General features: G+C 44.1%; 1 protein-coding gene across 1 annotated transcript in view; it reads left to right on the forward strand.

The window, feature by feature from the left end:
* Positions 1–7,444: 7,444 nt before the first annotated feature.
* ZNF644 (zinc finger protein 644) overlaps positions 7,445–23,485 on the forward strand; it is an 81,389-nt gene continuing 65,348 nt past the window's right edge. The window contains exon 1 of the mRNA XM_086617922.1: positions 7,445–7,510. The gene's annotated coding sequence lies outside the window, so the exon portion shown is untranslated. The remainder of the gene's footprint in view (positions 7,511–23,485) is intronic.

Below are 23,485 nucleotides of genomic sequence, written 5' to 3' on the forward strand. Positions count from 1 at the left end.
TAATAATATCTCACCACTGTAGCTTAAGGGATACAATTTTCAAAATTATTGTAGTGTGGGACCGATAAATTTCAGCACAAAGAAGGCAATATTCCATATAATTTATTTTAGATTTCCATCTAGGGTACGTTCTGACACTCCACATGAAAGTCAAATTGTCCATGTAAAATGGTTTTCAGGTGATAAGTTGACCCCTGGGGTTTTAGTAAAATAATAGATTCAGAATTCTATCTGACTCTCCAATCTATAAAAGCTACTTATCAGCTGTTTGAAGGATTTGATAAGAAGGAAAAAAAAAGAAGAGAGCTTCTGTAGAGTGACATTTTTCTCATTAATGGGGACAATGTTAGAATCACAAACTCCTCCTGGATTTGGTAGTAAATACTCTGCTGACGTGTTTTGGGAGGTGGTTGTTCTATGTGAGGAGTGTATGTGTCTAATCCTCTGTGATATGCGAATGGAACAAGGAATATTTCTAATAGACATGCAGAGCCCTTCCAAAGTACCACCATCTGGCCATCATTTTTAAATGCATTCTATCATGAGAGCCTACCTCTGCAAAAGTTTTGCTGGGGAATGACTGTCTTATGGTGCCTAGAGAAACACTAGAAGAATAACAACATAAACATTTGTCCTGCCAGCATTCTTCAGTATTTAAATGTGGTGCAAAACAAACAGTAACCTGAAAAGAAACAAGGGACCTGCTGTAATTTTTTTTCTAGTTTTGTTGGTTTATGTAATTGTATTTTCTTGCTAATACTGACAGGTAGTTCCTAAGTGTACCATGTGGCTTTACTGTCAGTTTGAGTAGATCTGAAGTTGGGTAGAGGCTTTGTTGCATTTTGTTTTAGTAGATGGGTGTTATCTGCATGTACATGCCTACGAAATGCAGCACTAGTAAGTAACAGAGAAAAAGGTGACAGTAAAATAGGACTAGTGGTAGTGACACTAGAAGCAGCTTGCCTAGTAAAATACTAAAAGCATGTTTAGTGCAGTTGAGCATCCCTTTGAACTTTGAGCAACAAAAATACCTCCTGCTTTTAAAAAATAACTATGCTCAAGAAAACTTGACTTTTCTACCTTCTATGTTAACAAAAAGGATTGTCTCAAAGAAAAACCCAAGCCCCTCTTCAATTGTTCCTCATGTAAACCACCGTCCGGGGTTTTCCCTGCCTGTGTCTCTGATCAACATTTAGTTCAGTGCAGAAGTACGCCTGTTATACTTTGTTGCTGGGACCTGGGCAGAGCGTGAAGAGGAAGGCTGCAAGGAGGATGCCTATTTCCCTCCTGCGTTCTGGGCTGCTGGGGGTGAAGCAGATGTCTCCTCCTCTGAGAGGAACTGAGCCATGCTTAGGGGAGGAGACATCTGGCACTCCCAAGTTGGGTAGACAAGGGAAACGCAGCGAGCCAAGATCTTGTAGGCAGTGTTGAGGAGGAGCTGGGACTTCGCGTGTGGGACAGAGTCAAGATTTAGAAGTGACAGGAGAAAGGACAGTTCCCTAGAGTGACACCTGAGTGGTGTCTGTGGTGCTCTGTGAATCGTTTGGAAATTTTCAGACTGAACATAAGACTGGAAAGAAGGATTTACCCTGCAGTGACACAATGAGATTAATTTTCAAGGTTTTCTATTTAATCTAGCTCTCCAACAGATTAATGGTTTAAAGATTAAATCTGTCCTGCCATTCTAGTAACACCTACTCTTAGACATGTGGATTCTGTGGGTAGGCTTATCAGAAGGAAACGCTTCTACCTAAAGACAATTGCTATTTCAAGGTCCCCGTGTACAGGATAAAAAAAGAGCTAACTACTGTTAAACCTTGCCTTTTTCTGGTTTTGTTCGTTTGGTTTTGGCTTTACAGAGATAATTGAGTGCTGGTCCTGCAAGTGGGTAAGTTGTAACAGACAGGGGACAGGCCTCTTCACTCACTTGAGTGAACTCCTGCTCACTCAGGTATACGTGAGCTCTACTGAGGTCTGCTGGAATGTGCTCAAAAGCAAAGTGTCTGTCACATTCTTAAAGTGCTTTTCTTCTGGAAGAGCAGATCTGAGTACCAAAAGAGTTTGAGCAACTCTGAGTTCTGCTATTGACTGGATTTAATGTGCATTAACGCTTTCCAAAGTAGCTATGTATTCTCCTTTGGGTTGTTTGTCATTCTGAGGCTGATTTTAAAATGTGCCATCCAATTTCAAGGTTTCAGGTGTTAGCACTGAAATATTTATCATCCATTGAGGTAATTATCAAAACATTGGTATTTGTGTAGGCCACACCTTTTGCTTACCTGAAGCCCTGTGAGAAATTGTTTCCTTTCCAGGGGTGAGATGATGCACAGAAGGAAGTGCAGTACTTCATCTGTATTTCTCCGCGCCCTCTGTATGGTTCTGGAAGTGCTAGGCTGATACAGGTGCTGTAGCTGCATAACTGTTCACTGAAAAACCTGTGACTACAGCCTTAGGTAGAGCTGGTGTCAGACATGGAAACATCATGATACAGGCCTGCAAGGAAAGTCCCAGGGCTCTGGATCAGGGAAGGCAGACAGAGCAGCCACGTGTCCAGCATCAGCCTCCTCAGAGCAGCTTGTTTCAGGACAAGGACAACAACCTATTCCCCAAACAGGGTAAGTTTACTAAGGAAACCTCTCATAGAGGTGGTGTTATGAAAAAGTCCTTCTCATAACTTTTAATGTGGGAGTGGGGCATCTGGCCTAACACTTTTAATTCAATTCATCTTGTAACTAAAAACAAACAAACAAACAAACAAACAAAAAAAACCAAGGAAAAAATACTGGACAAACTATTGCCTCCTTCAGGGGCACAGCTTTAGAAATCATCTGCTGCTTATGTGAAGCACTGAGGCTTCTGGAGTGACGTAGGCATGTTAAGTTAGGGTCATTCCTCACCTTCATTGCCTGTATTTTGCCCTCTTTCTCCTATGGACAAACTTTATGAAGAGCCATGTTTGCTACTGCTAGACAAGGTTGCACTGACTGGCCAGATGTTTTTGGAAGTCAGTATGAGTGGAACGTGCTTGTGAAGGCACAGGAACCTAACCAGTACTGAAAGTACTCACTGAGAGTGCAGTTCTCTGTTAAGCATGTCCCAGCAGAAAAGCTTGTTGATGCTGCTGAGCTCTGCTCCTGCCCTGTGCCACCCAGCTGTTGTGCCCATCTGGTTCTGTAGGGTTGTGTGTGAAATTATTTAAAACAGATGTGTGTGAGGGAGTAATCTCCATTCTCCCTCTCCCGTTTTTGAAAAGCTCGTCTCTAACCTCTTGTCAATGCTCTTACTGCTAGGAAAAAGTGCATATGTGCAAAGACTGGAGCAGACTAAAATGTTATCTTTCACAGTTATTTTTCACTCATCCTTAAATTGGAAAATAGCCTTTGTTTCATGTATATGACAAGGGAACTACATAACATTAATAAAACAGAGATCCTAAATCCTGCTTGGAACTGCCATTGGCAGCTATTAATGTCTTTTCAATTGTATTTTTCATTTGTATCTTAGTAATAACTCACCGAGAAGTAGTTCTGCTTGTTAGCTTTAGAGGAAGTTGAAAGTGCTTGGGATGCTCCAAGATTTTCATCCCAGCTTCACAGCCTTCCACATTGCCTTGAGACTGTGCTGGGTTTGTATCTCTAGTGAAAGAGCTGAAAAAAGAGCAGCATTAAATTTACATTTCCAGTTGCTATGCGGATGGAATGGGAAATGAGCTCTTTGCCACCAAGTGGAATCAGTAATATCATTTCAAGTACTGGCTAACATCTGTAAACATCTGTGCCTTCCCACAGACTCTGACAGGAGATTTCAGAACATATTTCCTTAAAAAGGTCATTGAGGAATACAACCCCCAGGATGCACCGCACACTAAGCATTTTAATACGGCTTTCACATAGGTCTCATATTGGGCATTTCTCCTTCGTAATTACGATCACAGTGGCTGGCCTGAGGCACACTGAGGAGTCGCCCATCTGCCTTGCAAAATCCGCGCGCGGAAACGAGCCATCGTTTGTTACGGCGACGCTGCGCCGTTCGCTTCCCGCATGCCAACGCGTCCCAAAGGCGCGGCCGGACACCGCGCTCCCTGCGCTCGGGTACAGCGCCCCGGCGCCGGCCTCGCTGCGGGGGGGCCCGTGCCTGGGGCACATTTCGGGGTTCGTAACCCGCCCGGCGCGGCCGCCCCCCGTTCCCCGCCCCCGGGTCCGCGCCGGGCCGGGCCGGGCGCAGCCGCGTGGCTGCAGCGGGGGCCTTGGCGTCGCGCGCCGTTTCCTCTAACTCCCCCTTTCTCGTGGCCGTCGCCATGGAGACGGGAGGGCCCGGCCCGGGGCGGCCGCCATGTTCTGCGCTCAGCCTGCCGGCGGGTTGTGAACGCAGCGCGGGCTGTACGCGGCGGTCCCGCGGTCGGTTACCCTGCCCTTCCCCTTGGTGTTAGCAGCACCGGGTGCAGGGTGAGTTTGAGGTACTGCAAAGCTTCCGTTGTAACCGAACCGCGGTGCGTTTCACAGTGTTTATCCAGAGACCTCTCCAGTCACCGCAGCGTGAGGCACAGAGCTCTCCGTGGGAAGGGCCGCCACAGAGACGTGCCGGCAGGGAGCCTGGGCTGCCACTGCTGCCTGCCAGGCCTCGGAGAAACCCGCTGGCTGGGCGTGCAGCTGGTCACGGGCAGGTCTTTCTGGCCTGAAATTAAGGGGCCCTAAATCCTGAAAAATAACGTTGTACCAATGCAGTCACATAAGACTGTGAGAGGTGAGCTGGGAATCAGTTAATGCAGATGGCTGTTTACTTGAGATGCCTTTTAGCCCTTCTCATATTTTCAACAGCCGTTGCCCAAGTCAGACATAGGGCTCGGAGTCACTTCTACAAAAATGCAGTTTAAAAGAAAAGGTGCCGACTATACTACAGCACTGGCAAGAGCTGTAATTTTAAATGGGGAAAAGCCTAAGTAGCAAGATGGCTGCTTACTATGGGCTTGAAATGTGTTTTAACAAAACTGATTAAATCGTTAAACAAGGGACTGACATGCTGCAGAGGGAAGGTTAACTAACCATCCTCTGAGGGTTTTTCCAGATACGGGAGCCGTGTGACCCACCTCAGAGCTGGAGTTCCCTGATGACTGGTTTGATTTGTCCTTCTCACTGGTCGAGTGCAAACAGCCAGGAGGGGAGGGCCACCATTTTGTCACCTCCTGTTCCAGCCGCTGCATTACGCTCACTGCTGCTGCATGGAGCTGTCTTTGTGCATGCTTCCGCTCTGCTCAGAGCCCGTTTGTGTGGCTGCCTGCCCCCAGCCAGCCGATCGTCCTTTATCGTGTGGAAAAGGAGAGAAGGAAAAGTGCCTTTTCTTTAACGCAGAAATAGGCTATGGGATTTTTTCTTTTTGTCTCAGAATTTATTACCTCTTGGAAAGGAAAGTGCATGCCCAAAGCAGCTGTTGGGCTGACCTCCTTTCCCTACATGTGCAGCCCCACTTGCATGCTGGTGGGGGGAAGGGAGAGGTGTTAGGGCTTCACTCTGCTGTGTCCTGTCCTGGCCTTGCTGCATTTGGCTCTGCAGCTGCGGGACAAGTGGCCGGTGGTGACTGTCAGCCTGGGGCAGGCTTGGGTGTGCCTGCAGTGGCAGGGGGGCTGCACACAGACCCCTTCCCTACAGGAGAGCTGTGTCAGCACGTGGACTGCTACCTATTTTCACATTCCCTTTCAGAGTTCATAAGATGTTAACTTTGGAAAGGGAGGTCCCCCTCATGTATTTATGTCAGCGATCTGGGGTTTTAATCTATTAATGCATGAAAAATGACTGTAGGAACCCTATACTCCCCTGTGTGAATAATGACTACATGGGAACACAGATTACAGCAGTTTTGCACTCAGGCTGCCGCAGTTTACATGCTCTCTTTGGGAACGTTATGAAATGTTTTTAAATGCTGGTGCATGTTAATGCATTGATTTCAATCAGTCTTTTCTCGTCCCTTTTGGATTTGTTCAGCTTAACAGCTAGCATGTCTCATGTTTGCTCTAAGATACGCCTAGCAAATTAGGCAAATTAAAAGATGCATGCAAAAATATGGTGCTATGCACATGTATCAGGTTTGTTATTTATTAATAGACTCTGATTTCCATACGATAGCCTACTTCTTTTTTACTTTGGCTCAATGGATAGTTTATGCCAATTACATGTAGTTTAACAGCTCTGAAATCTGTTTTTGCTTTTCTTATGCATAAAGACATGGATTCTGTTTCAGGTTTTAATTAAACTCTACACTGACTTTAAAGATTCTATTGTCCTTTTCATTTAAATAGGATTTTTGTTAGATCTTTAACAAGACCTCAGTGGGGTAATAAATCTAAGTGATTGTCCTTATTAGGAGTAGATTATCCTCAAGAGATGGAAAGTCACAGAAGTAACTAAAACCATTTGTAGAGACTGAACTAAGTTTTTTTTCTTCCTAAACATTAAACAGACTTGCGAATGACTTGCTTGGGTGCTCAAATTAAATTAAATGATATTTTGTTTATTTTTCACATTTTCAGTGTAGGCTATTTGCATTTACTTAAACTTTTGAGTTTCACTGAGCAAAATTCACTCCTGGGTAAGGAACCTTACTCTCAGTATATAAGCTGTAAATGAAACTCAGTATATCCTGCAATTTCTTTTGTTATTTATTAACCCTTGCAATACTTGTAATTTACGAGACCCACTGACCTAGTGAGAGTATTCTTAATTCATCATATTTGCCACAGTAGATGAGTTCTGGCTGAAGAATTAAGTCTTGCGTTTGTCCCACACCCCAGCCAAGTAGAACTGCAAAGTACGTAGCAGTGTGCAGCTTGTCTGAAGATCTCAGATGCTGGACTAAAACCACAAGGTCTTAGTCGGAGAAAACTGGCCACAAAACCAACAGTTCTGCCTAAGCTAGGCCTTCAAGTGTTTACATACTGCCAGGAGGTGAAAGAGGATTTGACTCTAATGGTTCTTTTTGTTTCAGCTGTTTGCTTCATTTGAGGGTATTCTCCATTCTGTAGGTGCTCAGGCATTCTTTTGTTCCCGGTTTTAATCATAGGTTGGCTTCTGATGGGACATGGCCTCCTTCACATGCAGTCAAATCCTGAATTTCTGCCATATGTTTAATTCCCAACTTTCTTTGATGCATTGCAGTGCGATTTTTTTAAGCATCCCATTATTTGGAAGCTCCATGTTGTGGTGCCGGGTACGAGACGCTCATTTCTAGGACTTAGGTCTACCCAGAGACCAGCAGGCGAAGGCAGAGACGTTGCACAGGGACATCCTGACGGCGAGACGTGCTGTGACACAGACGGGTGTTTTTCGCTGCCTTCAGTTCTGCGGCGACGGAGCTGCTGCCCTCTGCAGAGCCCGCTGCAGGAAGCGGGGCTCCAGGGACACGGCTGCACGTGACCCACCCACGTCCGCCTCCACTGGGAAGGAGCCCACAGCCCTGCTCAGCAGGTGAAGACAAACTCTTCGTGGTTGCTGCAGCTGCACCAGCTCTCAGCCACCAGGTATTTAATGTCTCGAAGCTCTCCTGTCCGTGGGCACCTCTGTCCCTGTCCTGCAGGCTGCCGTCTCTCTAGAGCCAAGTGCTGTCAGCCTCCAGTCTGTGTCTGCTGCCCACATGGTACTCTGCTGCGTTTCTCTGCTAAGAGACCTCTTTTCAACCCTTCTTGTCTCCTAAGTGACACTCTAATGATACTTTAGGGCAGAACAAATTATAGTAGAGGAATGTAGCTCATAAATATTAATTTCTAATTAGCCATTTGCTGCATATTTTAGGCAAATTGCATATTCTGAGCCTTCATTTCGTGCTTTCTGTATCACTCAAACAGCAAAGATTTTGGCAAGTTGCAGAGGGAGGTGGAAAATCTGGTGCAAAGTGAGATAATCTAGTTCTTCAGCATCATGGCTTCTGTGTGCCTTGGTAGGAAACACAGAATGAGCTGACAGCGCGTAAGTCACCTGGTTGCTGCTCTGCTTTTGGCACGAAGCGGGGGAAAGCTGGGGGAGGAAACGCACACCCTGGCTTTTAGGCTCAGATTGCAACTCTTCCTTCCTCCCAGTGCAGTGCACGTTCATAGAGTGGCAAACCTAGGCTGACTCCTGCTGCTGATTTAACTTTTAATATGACTCTGCACAAGATTGTGAAGCAGCTAAGAGAGCTCAGCCTTTGGGACAGATTCTGGGAGAATTAAGAGATTCTCCATCCTGTATTGTGTGGCAATTAGACCTGATTTAGGCAATGCCGTATCTCAGACAAAATCCACGGGGCATAGTTTTGCTCTGGATTCTCATCAGGATGTGGGATTTTCACCCTTCAGCAGCAGAGCTAGGAGCTAGCCTGTTCTTGCCTCTGCAAGGTGAGATTGAGAAGGGCCAGGACCGTGCCTTGCCAGGAGATCTGTCTCCTCTCTTCTTCCTTCCACCCTGTTTCTGGGGATGTATGCTGTGGTCACAGGCAAGCGCTGGGGCTCTGCGCCTGCAATACGAAGGTGATAATGTATAATACAAGAGATGCAGGACTAGCTGAATGGACTTCCACTGTTTGCTGATGTGCGTGATCTGACAACTGAAAGATTCCCTTCTTACCTTGCACTCTGAAGGAGTGTGTGTTGCTTTCCAATGCCAGGTGTATGCCACAGCATCAAATGTGGGTAGATGCTATTTACATATGGGCCATGCCGTGAGCCAGCAGCGTTCTCCTCTGTTCACAGCAGCCTCCCTGGAGGGGGAGCAGGCTGCTGAGAAGGTCAGGGAGGTACCTGTGCATCACAGGCTGAAAAGCTGCCCTGTTTCTGCCCTCAGGCACAAACCTGCTTTCACTGTGTGAAGCAGAGCGGGAAAGCTGGGGTCCAACACTGGTAGGTATCCCTGAGTATCTGCAAAATGAAGGTGACATGCGGGTATAAGAAATCCAGTTTGCTTCTGAACATGAGTAGGTGAGGTTTGGGTGGGAAAGTAATGGGAATGCTAAATGGTTGCTGCTAACACTTATTAAGATGACAGCAAATCTCCTCTATATTAGTGTTCAGCTTTTGAGACTAGGTTGAATCTTACTTTATAAAAGAAGGTAGGAAGCCTAGAAGTAGCTCTTTAATCTTCAACTGGAAAATACAATTTTGAAATCCATTATCTTAGGAATGCAATAATCAAACAGTAATAACTGATGTTAAGTGTACTTTGAATATTATTTTTGAAATGTCTCGGATTGAAACAAAAGTTGATAGGATGGTGTCAGGCCCATTTGGACATCTGCTTTGCTTATGCAGTTGCCCACACAAGGAAGACAGGTTGATCAGCACGTGTTTTCTGGGTACAGGATGGTTTGGGAACTATCAAAGGCTAAAAGTCATTATATGATTCATAAATACTTCGATTTACTATTTGTTCCAACAAAAGGCGGTTGTAGCTGTATCAGCGTTATAAGTACAGCTCTGCCCATGAGGACTTCACCACCATGGGTACTCAGTGTCCCGCATCTTTAGTCATCTTCAGCATTAGAAAGAAAAGACCTGTTAGTCTCTCCCCGCTACTGCTGAACTGTTCCCCCAGACGCATCTCCCCTGGTCGATATGTGCCTGATACCTGTGTCCTGTTGTTCCCACACTGTAGCACTCTCCTGTTTTTCCCAAATGTTGTCACATTTCCTTTCTCCTTCCTATGTTTTTCTTCTCTCTTTGCCTGTTTGTATAACACATCTGCTCTCTCTGTTGTTTTCAGCTTCTAATTTAATACCACTGGTGAATTTCTCAGTCTCTCTGCAGATCATTAAAAAGAGGCTATGTGGGACTGCTTGTAAAAGAAAACGCTGCATTCCCAAGATAGGTTAGACCGGTGTCTTTGTTTTGGAACTTTTAGCTTTGTTTAGTTCTTTAACAAATGCAAAATGATCTCTGGATCTCTTGTTTGCCAATTCACTGTGAGAATAGGAGGAACACAAATTCAAAAGTTGCAGGACTTGAAAGGACCTGTGCAGCCCTAGGGAAGGGGCAGTTTGCCATGTAAGCAAAACAAAAAACAAAGGAATGAAATCCCATCCCAGCCACAAAACCAGTCTGTCCCCAGCCTGTGGGCAGGTGAGGGAAACCCTTTCTTCCTTCCCACTCTCTGTACAGTGTGTTTCAACCCACCATTGTGCTCAGTGGCTGGAGAGCTGGCAGAAATGGATGTGTGCCTGGAATACCATCGCACTGGGAAGGGCCGAGCTGTCACACCGGTGGTGTAATGTGAGAGGAGTTCTGCTCTTTGCTGCCATTTTGGTGCTGCTCCTGCGAGAAGCGAGAAGTCACGCGATTGCTTTCATCCAGCAAAAATCTCTGTCTCATGCTGCCAAAAGGAGCATTTGTGTGCTGTGGTGGGTGGCAGAGTTGGATGAGGGAACAAATCCAACTGTGAGCTACCACGCTATCTTTTTCAGGTCAAATGAGAGGGTTGTTGGGGCTGGAAGGGAAGATGGGCTCACACAGACTGACCAATGTCAGCGGAGAGTGAGGCTCTTGGTGCATGTCTCTCCCCAGTGCCTGGTTTTAGGATGTGGATGGCACTGCTGTGCCTGTGAGGACTGCATGTGTCAGGCGACGCTCAGGGTAAATCTGTGCCCAGGCATTAAAGCAGCTCAGGGTAAATCAATGCCCAGGCGTTAAAGCAGCGTTGGACTGACAGACCCATCCCTTCATTTTGTTTGTGCTCCCAGCTGGACTTTTTTACTAGGAAAGGTCATGTTCTCAGCCCTATGTTAGGCCAGGGGAGATGGTCTCGCAGTTGTGCCTCTGACTGGGTTGAAGGATGGCCTTGGGTAGCAGCAGGATCTCTGAAAGCGCCCTGCAGGCTGCATCTCCAGCACAGACTTTCTGTGCCCTTGGTCCTTGGCTGCAGTGCAGGAGGCAGCGTATCATTGCCCGGATGGTAGTTTTAACTCTTTTTTAGATAAAATTCAGTGTCCCAGCAACACAGCAGTGAATAAACCACTTGCCCCTTTGTAGACAATCACATCCTTCATGATACCCCTCCTACTAGTGTTAACAATGTTATGTGCAACTCCCCAAGCACAGACTGGGAATCAGGGAGTATAAAGTGTGCCTCAGAGGGCTGGTAGCAGCAGTGCGTGTTTGAGGCTGGGTAATACTCACTGGTGCTGAATGACTTGCTGTCAGGTAACTCTGTACAGATAATGTTTAGCCTTGGTCAGCAGTAAGACTGTAACCTGAAACAAATAGCTCAGTCCTGATTACTTTTTCTAGAGGGGATGATGCAAAAGGAAATTGAATTAAAAATTAACTTTGAAATGAGCTCAAGGCTTTTTACCAACCATTTAGAACTGTAAAACGTATGATATTAACAAAGGAACCTATTTAAAATAATGGTAAACTGCCATCTGCTGGTAAAAAAATAATGCACGTAATGGACAAGCAGACTTTCGAAGTGATAAACAATTCTTTTGTTTTTGACATGCTACAGTCAAATATATACATGATATGGAAGCTGCATATATTTATTTTACTATTTTTCATCTCCATTTGCATTTTCATGTAGAATATGCTAAACAGATGCCTATAACATAACTAACTTTAACGACAAGTGCAGAAAACCTAAGACAATAAGAATAAAGAATGAGGACTAATAAAAGCGGATGAGCGATCAGGATGGTGACAGCCTCCGAATGTGCCCTATTTACATTGCTAATAATGAATCACAGGCACTTCCTTTTTTGATCCCCCCCATAGACCCTCCCATATGACCAGAATTGTAGCACTGAGAAATGTTTCCTGGCTTCTTCAATTTGATTTTTTTTTGTGTGTATATGGTTCTTTAGTCACTCTTGTAAGTGGGAACTGGGTCTCTAATTGTTCCTGATTTAAGTAGGTCATCTTTGCCAATACACAAATCTCTTGCCTTCTTGTAAGCCAGGTCAGCTATTGAAAGGAGATGGAAAATAGTTATTACACAAATGTGACCAGAGAAAATAATTTAAAAAAGGAACACTCCCAAATTATATGGTGTTACACAACCAGTTTCCATAAAGCACAAGTATGAGTGCACTACAGGGGAGAGACTATCAGATTTCATGTTTGTGTAGTGCTTACTACGTAGGTGTGCTGAGCATGACTGGGTCCCTAAGGTGCTGCTGCACTATAAATAGTGGTATTAGTGTGAATTACCTCCAATGCAAACATCAGGCCACTTGCCTTTTTCGTATGCATGCAGTTTTCTTTTATGGTTGTGGTTATTGCAAACACAGCCCATTGTTTTAGCAAACTGATCTTGTCATAGGAAATGTTTGAAACGGGCAAAGAAAAAATAGGTCAGTTCTTCCTTTGAAATCAGAGACAAGTGTTTATTTGTAATATTTCCCAGGTTTATTTCCTTGGAGCAGGTTTGGCAGGTATGAGAGGAAGTTAAAGATTTATTTTTGGTGCTATGTACCAGATGTCATACCTGCTCTTCTGAGACAGTTGCTTTTATCTCCAGCAGTACCTGCTCTAGTAGCAATGAAAAAAGTGACTCAAATCCCATTTAAAGCATGTAGTGTGCACTGTTCGCATGCCACTAAAGGAAAGGAAGGCTTGTTTGGGAGACTCCAGACAGAGTCTTTATGCGTCATCATAAAGCAAACATGTTTGCATCCCTCTCAGCAGTGTTTTTGGCTCTTTGAAGAAGCGACGAATTAATGTGCTCGAATCCAGGGCTCGCGACTCCAGCACAGGCTGAAGGTCTACAAAGACATCCAGTTTGAAGTGCCACTGTGTTTATGGGGTTTCTGCACATGGCTCATTTTGTAGCACTCAGGTGGTTGTAAAGGACCGGTGGTGCTGTGCGTACTCCATTCACACTGGTCTTAATCCAGCACTGCTCAGCATCTTACCTGATAAGGCCCTGCTTGGTGTCAGAGGAGCATTAAGAATATAGGGCCAAATTCTCAGCTCAGAAAAACGCCACAAATTTTTTTAACTTTTAATCTGTGGAGGATCTAGCCTGTGGTGCATGGTCACGGGGGCACGTACACCCTGCTCTGGGCCCTGTTTACTGAAATGCTCCAATAGCAACACAGTGTGATCAAAGGGGAACGGAGCCAAGGGAACAGCGGTACCCATGGATACCTGTTCACTGGTGGGAGCTGAAGCACGCAGTTGCCATCAAAGACACTACTGTCCTCTGCTTTGCTCTGCAGCGCTTCCATCTCCCTGCTAACAGCACTCTGCCTTCCAGCTGATGCATGACTGACAGTTGAAATAACAGTCCCAGTTTATTCCAGGTATGCCACTGACCTGCATGACCTATAGGAAGGATAAGGTGAAGGCAATCAAAGCAGCATGCTCTTGTAGCCTCTAAGGGCTATAGAAATGGAAACATGGGAAACAAGCTAGTAGATATCTGAAGGAAAGAAATTAGGATGGCGGTTCACCATTTCCTGCTAATAGGCTAAATCTGGAGTTCAGTGGGACTGAGATTTGACCCAACAAGAGAAAGAAGATGAATAAGAAATGATCAAAAGATAGAGCTGGTGTTTCCTTCATGTTGTGCTAGAATCACTCTGTTCAAAAAGTCTCCCGAACCATGGAGAGCTGGGGCGGGCAGGAGTGAAGAGGTGGGTTATGGTGAAGGGAGGGTATTGTCATTACATAAATTGGAGCAGTTTGGGTCTGTTTAACTGTTTAATGCCATATCCCATTTGTCTTTTCTGACCTTACTTTGCTGTGAGATGGGAGAAATCATGCTGACAGCACAACTGGTCGTTTGGCTGTTTCCTTTCCCTGTGTTTCCAGAAAATTAAGCACTGTGTCCTGCCTATGCTATGTTCAAGGTTTGGCAAAGGACTTCTGATGGGTTTGCCATCCTTTTGGCCAACACTTAATCCTGTTTCCTTTTCATACTATCTCTCCTGTACTAAAATGGAGTGGTCAGGCTAAGTAATGATAAAGCTATTACCGGTTTACCAAAGAGCAGGAATACCATTAGTCAGTGGCCGGTTTCTAGCCAAGTGTAGTTCTCAAGATGAATTCAGATCCTTGTCTTTGCATGGTGGACTCAGAAGTGATGCTTAGCAGTTAAGTGCTGTTCAGAAAGCAATAAAACATTCACTTTAAAAATCAAGAAGCATGAAATAGATATTATTTCACTGGTGCAGAGAAGGGGGGAATGCTAAGAGAATCATGTAATGGCTGCGCAGTTGTTAGTTTCTGTGAATATAGTGACATTTGGAGACCTCTGGTATTCATTTGAAATAAACAACGAAATAAGACTCTCATGCTGTACGCTTGTCAAAGCCAAGCGTACCGATCAGCTAACATACTTATCAGTCAGGCAGTGTATATGGAGATACCCTGCTTTCACACAGCCTACTGATTGGAATTGGGCCCACGAAGAAGCCAGGTGATTAATCTGCAGGGGTTTATTTTTTTCTGAACTCTTAATGTCCTCTGTTTCAGAGCAACAGCCCATGGCTCATTAAGCAGGGAAGATTTGAATGCAAGTGTGAAGGGCAGCACACAAAGATTCTCCACACATCTCTTTTTTGAGCCTTGGAGATTAGAAAAATGAAGTATTGGAGAAAGTTTGTCCTATGCTAGGGCTGGACCAGTACTTTCTGAAAAACAATGGTGCTGTTAGAAAATATTTATGTCTTTCAGTCAACGGGGATAAAATCTAGAACCACAAGGCTTTTGTAAGGTGGTAGTGGACACTTGGTGCTAGCCCAGAAATGCACAGCTGCCACTTCAGCTGACCTGCTGTGAGAATCATGCTCTTTTTAAGTCTGTTGCTCCATTGCTTTGGTGATTACATCTCTCTCTTGCTGTGTTCTTTCCACTCATACTGCTTGTGTACTCTGGCATCAGATGCTGAGAAAGCAAATAGGGCTGCTGAGTCCAACTGCCTCAACAGAAATGCAACAGGGGAAACAAATACTTCTCTGAAAGATTTCGCAATCTTAGATTAATCTTAAGGAGATCACCTTGAGGTTATTAGCCACTGTTTATAGTCTGTGTTCTACCTGTTTGTAAAATTAATTTCTGTCATCAACTGAAGTATTTGAAACATGTTGATTTAGGGAGATTTTTCTGACTATACGGTGTTCGGTAAGCATTAATTAATTTATTAACCCTAGTAACTTTTTTGAGAAATAGGGAAGTATTTCAACGTTGTTATTACAGATGAGGAAACTTAAGGCTCAGATGTATAGATTTAGATCTGCATATTCTAGTGTCTGCTAACCAGGCATTTGGCCCAGCTCACTTTCGCTCGTCTTTTCCTCACCTGACTTCCTGTTGTGGAGCAGCTGTGTCCTACGCAGCTTCTGGCACCTCTCTGATTGCATCCTGTGAGCAAGTCCATGCTGGGAGAGAAGGTAGCCGTGAGGATAGGTTATTGTGGAAAAGGGATAAGGAAGATAAGTGAACGACCATCTACATCAGGCTGTAAGAAAGATGTGCCGAGTTCCCATTTTGAACTTGGGAACCAGAGAAGGAAAGTGGCTGCACGGGAAGGAGCAGACCAAGGCTCAGTGCTTTCACTCACACACGTTTGGACTGGGCAAGCAAAGACAATAAGCCAGTATTGGGAATACAGACTAGAGTTGCAAAATCATGGACCAAATTTAATAATTTTTTGGCTGTTGGAAACTGTTGTAGTTATAGTGGACATCAAGGTCATTGGAAACGGGAGTGCCCAGTACGACAAAACGAAACGAGCCTCCCAAAAAGACCTTAGTCCTATGGTGCGTTCTTTCCCTGCTCTATGGGCTGCCCTAATATAATGTAAATATTATATTATTAGATACTTACCCATGATCTGGACTTCCACTGGTGACAATGGGGAAGGATTGAGGATGCTTCTGAGAAGGGAAAGCAAGCAGGTTTCAAGGGTTTCTGGGCTTTACTCTCTGCTGAACCTCTACTGTTTTTTTCTTTATTTTTCTCTCCTGTTATGCTTTAAAGTTCTACTATAAACAATTAGAGGAAATTTAGCAATAATATTGCCTGTGGAGACTAGGAAAGTAAGACTGCATTCTACATCACCACTTCCCTTTGTTTGTCTTTTTTATCTTGCTTATCTTTGATCAGCTACAGATGAAATAACCAGCTAACTGATTTCACATACAGGGCTGCCATTCATGCTGAGGAAACTCTGCTGACATGGGAGTATGCTCTGTAGCAGTCTAGCAGTATCCATTTCTTATTCCAATACACTGACAGGTCACTCAGGGAGACTAAAAACTCTATTCTGAAGTGGAAAAGAAACTGCAATTTCAATTTTGTTTTGATTTGAAATTTTCCAGATACCTATTAAGACAAATCCTTGAACTATTTACTTAGAGTAACTGAAATACCCCTATTTGAAATAGTGGATATGCAAGATTTAGCCATTAAAGAGTTGGGGTAAAATTAAAATCCCCTTCAATAATAACTAAAGTCGGAGAAAATCTTTCAAGAAAATTAAACACTTGATCAAAAAGAGAGAAGGGTTATTGTCGAGAGCATAAAGATTAAACAGAAGAGTTGTCTCAGAGAATAACCATCAATGATAAGTAGCAGGCAGTTAATAATATCCCCTCAGGGATCTTCTTTTACTCATGTAGGTTTTTGGACAAATGCAATATTACATTTCTTATAGTTAAAGCTTGAGAGCTTCATGTCATTCCAGAGTAGCAATAAAACTTCAATGGAATAAGGACAACTGGAGAGGTGGGGAGGGGGGTGACCCAGAAGCTGAAACAGTGGGGAACCAGTGACAGTTCCCTCCAAATAACTCTCCTTTTTAACCCCCAAATTCTGAGACCTGTTCTGTCTCCCTACCGTGCCTCTTTTTTTTGTATCCACAGCACTGTATTAGTGCTGAGATTTTATATGGTGTTGCCCCTCATTATATAGCAGCTGAAAATGAGTGAGAGACCAAGTAGACTAAGGATGTGATTCCATGTTGTAATTAAGAGCTGGTTTAAGGGTTGAACATGCAAATGGTTGAATTGGCAGAATTAAAGGGATGGTAATCTGCAGCCAGGAAAAGGTGCATGGAGTGGGAAGGATGGGAGCAAGAGAGTTTGGAGAACCTCTCGAGCCAGCTCTGCAGCTGGAGGAACTGTAACATGAAACGACTCCCTTGATCTCTCATTTTTCTTCTCTTATTCTCTCCTCCTATGTAATTACAATAATAAATCTTTTTGTTCTTTAACCATCTTGTGGCCATTGCAAACACTTAAGAATTAATGCCGTTCTCACACATGATGCACATGTTCTGCATGTCCCCTTGTGTCCCTCCATTTATTCATTTATCATGTACACACAAAATTCCCATAAAATATTAATCTGAAATACAAATCTATCTTCACATCCGGGAGCATTTGCATATAGTAATGTTAACGAGATTATTATTTCTGCATGCACAGTCTGTGGACTGCGTACAGGGCCAAATCTCTCTCAGCAGCTATGCTGAAATCGATGACAATTTCAGGAACATTTTCGTATTAAAAATGCTGAGTGGAAAGTGACAGTTTCCTGGAACTAAGTATTGTCCTTAAAACTCAAAGAAGAGGATTTGAAGCTTAGTTTTCAATTTTTCTTTCTAAGAATTCCTCTGTAAAAGGAATTTTATACTGCTCTATATTTCTGCCCAGTGGTTCCTAATAGACTAGTACAGTCTGGAAAAAAAAGGATTTTTTTTTTTTTTTAAAAACAGTGCTGTAATCCATGGGGAATCTGAACATTTCTTTTGCCTTTCTCCTTGTTGGGAACATCAGGAGTAGCAACACTTCTGCCAGTTGGGGCTAGGTTGCCCTGGAAAGGGTAGATCGTGCTGGTGCAGATGGACCGGAAATAATTCAGTGAGGCTGGAGAGAGCATCATTTTCTCAGGAGTAAAAAGAGTGAAAACTGTCTCAGCTGGCGCTCGGTGAGATGGAATGGCCAGGAGGATTCTTCTGTGTGGGGAAGATCTCTACACCTCTCTCCTGGCTGCAAGCATTGGCAGGGTAGGGCTGTCCTGCCTTCCACGGAGGCGAGCCTTGGGGCACCTTGGAGGCCTGTGGAAGCTGTGGGGCGTGGCTCTGGGGCAGGGACATGTCTCCTGGCCCAGGCTTTACTCTGGAGGAAGGGAGGGAAGGAAGAAGGGGAACAATCTTCTCTAAGCCTGATGGTCTGCACTGGCCTGCTTGGATCCTTCACCTTCCAGGGCAGGCTTAAGATAAGAAGTAGTACCGACAATGAAAGATGGGTTCTTTGGGCACCCAAGTCCCACCAGACACAGAAATATCAGGGCTCGTTACATACACCCCCATCCCCGGTTCAGTTCACCCCCTGGCAAGTCATTTTGTTCTCGGTGGTGTATTGTTAAAGGGTTGTTTCCCTCAGCAAAACCCACGTCACTGGAGGTTTCTGAAAGATTTTTACTGGGAGAGGTGCTGCAGCCGAAGTCAGACCTTTGCTTCTGCCAGGACAGGGAGAGGTGAGAGGCGGTTGCCAAAGCGGAGCAGGTCCTTCCTGCCAGGTGCTGCAGCCCTCGGGGAAGCCCGTGTTCTCAGTGGGGAGCACGTAGTTGGTCCTTGGTTGCTGCTTCTGGGTCTCACAACGCTCTGTGCCGTAGTAAAATCAAAGCACTTCTTCATGTTGCAGGAAACAATGTATTTTCAGTTTGACTTTATTCCTATTCTGATATTCAAATTTAGATGTCTGTAGTTTGTGAAAACAGTCGGTGCTTTACTGTCTACAGAAACAATGTTGTTGATTCCTCAACTCCTAACTGCAAAGCATTCATTTGGCTATACAGCTTTTAAAAATATAAGTGAAGCATGTGAGACAAGCCCCACAGCTGGGGTTGAGCACTTCCACGTGCTTACTGAGTCAGGGACCGAGTTGTTAGAAAGATCTTTCAGGACTGACTGGAGATCCATAATTGTTAGAAAGATCTTTCAGGACTGACTGGAGATCCATAAGAAATTGTCTTCACGAAGCCGTCGTATTTCTCTTAATCACTACTACTACAACATCTTTTTTTCTTTCACTTCCTTCTTATTCATGCTTAAATGAGAAACATCTGTTTCCATTTTTCACATTGTTCTGTTATGTGAGTAACGATATCAAACATCTTTTTTTCCTGCACTGTGAAAGAATAAATTAGTATTAAATTTTGTGAAGTGCTTTAAAACACTAAAGCAAAACCTATGTTTCAGCTGCCGGTCATTAAGATGAAAAATCCTAGTCTGTGTGCAGTGCAAAACTACCAAAAAATTTATCAGCCCAAGCACATTTCTTCACCTGTCTTTTACTGTAACAACTGAAGATGGTGAAAGGACAGCAAATCTTGTCTTCAGGGATGGAGCAAATTAAAAGTGCTCAGTGCTGTAATCCACAGCAGTACCTTGTAGTGATGAATCCTGGTCTGATCTGGAGATGCCTGGAGGTTGCTCCAGTGTTGTAGACTTTGAGTCTCCTTGACCTCCACATCCTCCAGCCAGGCACAGCATTGTGCAGGATTGCCTAATACTCTGTAGATGTTTGTGTTACTGAACTTCAGCTGGAAATCCCTCCCCTGTCCCCAGTCATTTAAGATTTGGAGATTGTTTCCAGGGCAGGTGGCCAGGGTAAAGCTCAACAGGCAAATCTGCTTTACAGGTGAACTGAGATGTTCTTTACGTGCCAAGGCCCAAATGTAGATGTCTCTGTTCCTTTGTTGATAATGATCTCCTTTGTAAAGTACTTTGAGGTCTAGAGATGAAAAGCCAACAACTACCTGAGAGCTTGGCTATTAATAAATAAAATAATGTTAACAACGAGTGCATTCACTGAATTCTGTAGGAAATGCCAGACCTTTCGGGCAGGTCGTGGCAGGCAGGTAATAGCTTACTCTTACAAGAGGTGGGGTCCACCCTCATTTCCCTCTTGTCTTTAATTAAAAGGTCCAGATCCTTCCTAAGTGTAAAGGAGGTGTTCAGCATCTCGCAGGAATGGACTCCAAAACTGGATGAGGCTTTTCTTGAGAGGAAATACTTGTTTGTTCTTCCAATCTGCTAGAGCAGCAGCCAGTGCAGTGTTGAGCAGTTCTGCTGCACTGTGCTTACACCCTCCCTGGAGCAAAAGAATGGGATGGTTTGGGGTCTCTAGCAGCCCTATGTACTTTTTTAAAGAAGTATTCTGGCTCCCATTTAATTTAAACCCTGGGTTTTTGAGACAGGAGACTGTATGTGTGTTGATGCACTGAATCAGTTCACCTGCAGCTCTCCCCACCCCCAGCTTATGAGCATGATTTCCTTTTATGCACTGCTCTGTCACAGCTTGGCAAGTTTCCCAAGACAATCCATACCAGAAAGGAGAATATGGCCGCTGAGCGGCATAGACAGGATAAATGCCTTATGTAACAGCTTCATTTTAATACTATGAAATGTTGAGACAGGCGAGACATAACTGAAAGCAAAATGCAGCCCTTAATCTCTAGCATCAGTTCTTCTGCTTGCCCTCACCATCATCAGCATCTAATAGTCACTCACTGTCTCCATTCACGTCTCCATCTTTTTCAAGAAACTGCCTGTGGCAGAATTTACAAACAGCTTGGCAAGCAGTTTTAGGGGCAGGGTTTGTTGTTTTTTTTTTTCTCCTAATTCTTTGTGATCCTCATGAGCATTTCCCCACTAATATGCCTGTGGCATCATTAGGTGTTTAATGAGAGTGACGTTGCCTGAATATTATTGGGTTTATAGCTCATTTTGTTTTGACAAGTCTTCGGTTTGTGGCAGTTTATAGTGTGCAGACTTCTCCCTCCTATATCTGACTTTTAGAATTTGTAGAAATATTTATCACAGAGGTATTGTTATAAAACCTGGAATAATGAATTGTCAACATTCATTATGTTCAAGTGCAATGTATGTTCAACACTACAGTAGTTTAATGACATCAGTTAATTCTTTTAGTGTATTTCTTTTGTATAACTGGAGCACCAGGAATAGTCCAACAATGACCACATCTCAGATAGCAGTTCAGTGCAATTCTGCAGAGAGACAAACCTGTTCAGCTTTTAGCAGCCACCTGAAAGACCGGAATGGACTCCAGTGGGTCATGGATCAGTCTTGTTCTTCTTCTTCCTCTCATCCAGAATCTTAATTATTATATGTTGTACTCAGGCAGAAAATGCCAGCATTGTCCCTGCAGAAGACAAGGCTGCTAAAATTTTAAGCCTTGAATAGATGCATACAATGGTATTTTACCTCCCTGTATTTTGTCTCTGTGTTGTCTGTGCTGCATCCATTTCTCTACCAATTAAATTAAATGGACGCAGTTTCTGTGTACAGACAAGATCAAAATTCTTATTTAGGAATATGCCATCTTCATTTACTGTGTCATATGGATGATCAATGCTGAGCAGTACATTTATTCAACATCTGTGTCTATGCCAGAAAAATTGTGATATTTTTAACACACTAACTAATGCCCATTAAGTTCTCAGTTTTATATTATCTTCCAAGTGATTCTACCTGGTTTAGGATGCCAATGCATGTTGTCTTATCGCCACAGTGGCAGAATAGATCTAATCCATTCTTTTCTGGCTATGAGCCTTTAAGACAACTAGCTGCTGTCATGAATTTAGCTTGCTTGCCTTGACTAAGATGAGGAGAGTTATTGGGGAGGAAGACAGTGAAAGTACTCTGGCTACTTCCTTGTGTAATGTGTGTCCTGTGTGACAGTAAAGGGGAAGACGTTGCACCTCTCTACAGTCCCTTTTGTCCTCCCAGCACACCGCAGCATGACTGCACACCCATTCTGGTTTGGGGACTCCCCATCGCCGGTCAGCTGTTGTAGGCCCCAGAGGTCCATGCCTCTGTTCCCAGCACAGCGGTAGCCGGTGGAGCTGCACAACCCCAGGAGCAGATGATGTTAACAGAACTGTAGTTGTATACATAGCTACTGTTTCAAATGTTCATATCCTGGCTTCCATCATCTCTATTTTTATGTCCTTGTTTATATTTAATAGCAGTTACAGTGGTTAACTGGCTTTATTTTGGAAACCTTGACATTTCTCTTGCCAGTACTGAAGCTGTGAAGATCAGAAACAAGGACATGCCTTTTTACTCTGTTTATTCTTATAGGTTTTGTCATTTGGCAACTGTTGTTCTATTAGACTTTGCAGAATTTGGACAGGATTCTGATCGCCTACAAAGTGACGCAAACACTTATTAGAATGCAGGAGCAGGTTTGTGGCCTTTTTTCTGATACACCATGCTGGGTGCCATGTATGAGAAATTAAGAGTCTGTTATTATGTGGCCAAACAGCTGCAGGAACTTCTAGTGCTTTTAAGTAGTAGTAAATTGAAAATTGAAATAATATTCCCATAAAGCAGAATGTAAAGCGAAGGCTCTGCTTCTGCAAGTCTCCCAGGGTCTAGAAGAGAATGGTCAAATCTGGACCAAGCCAGCCCTCTTACACTTACAGTTCCATTAAAGTAACATAAAAAATAAGGAGAAATTTTGGATTCTTCTACAAGCTCTTTCATGATTGTTCCTATTTCCAGTCTCTTTTCAAACCCAGACCAATGTAAAAAAAAAAAAAAAAAAAAAAGGAAATTGTAATTTCTAAAGTAAATGAAACACAGGACTTGAGATTTTTTCATTCACTGCCTCAAAGGCATATTTTTGAAAATCAGACAACCTTTGGAAGAAAGGATCCCATGGTTAGAATGCATCGCAGTTGACATGAGTATGTGCTACATTTTATATTAGGTTATTTTTCCTTTGAGGTGCATGGGTAATCACTCACACGGCATTTCCAAATAAGCAGTGAGGAACTCCCCAAGCCTTTTAATTTTCCTACTCCTACTGGGAAATGGGATTTGTTCGGTCAGCCTCCCTGCAAGTAAAATATCTTCATCCCACTTGGAGCAAAAGAACTGCCAAATGTAGGGAGGCCAGCTAGGTTTGTGCTGTCCAGTAGACGTGCTCCTGTGCTCCCATTAAGGCTCTATTGCCTGAGCATCGTGTTCCCTCTGGGGCTCCCTGGGAGTGCCCCAGCTAGGATGCCAGGGGGAAATCACTCAGAAACCACCTCCGTTTCCACTCACACACACATATAGTCTGGACCATCTCCACTGCTCAGTGCCTTTCCCTGGAGCACCCCCATACCTGTCCAACAGAGCCATATGGCTTGGCCCTCACACTACAGCTCTGCACCTCTACGTGTGCCGCACCTGCCCAGACCTGTTCAGCGCCATCGGGCCATGCAGCCCTCTGCTTTACAGTGACGTGCCCTCATCGCCTCCCCAGCCCAGCCCCCTCTGCCTGGCCCTGGGCTGCCATCTGCAAACACTCTGGCCTCTCACAGCCAGTCTTCCTCCACGCTTGGGAGGCCACAGCTGCAAGCTAAGCCTTTCTTGCTTTTATTAACCCAGAGGAGGAGCTGCCTCCTTCCTTCCCAGAAGGAAGAGTGACACCCTTCTCCATATTGTCTGCAAAGCAAAAGGAGAGCACTACAGGGTCTGTTTCTGAAGTGAAGGCCTGAGGGGATATTCCC

This window comes from Tauraco erythrolophus, chromosome 10 (assembly GCF_009769465.1).
Source record: "Tauraco erythrolophus isolate bTauEry1 chromosome 10, bTauEry1.pri, whole genome shotgun sequence".
NCBI lineage: Eukaryota > Metazoa > Chordata > Aves > Musophagiformes > Musophagidae > Tauraco > Tauraco erythrolophus.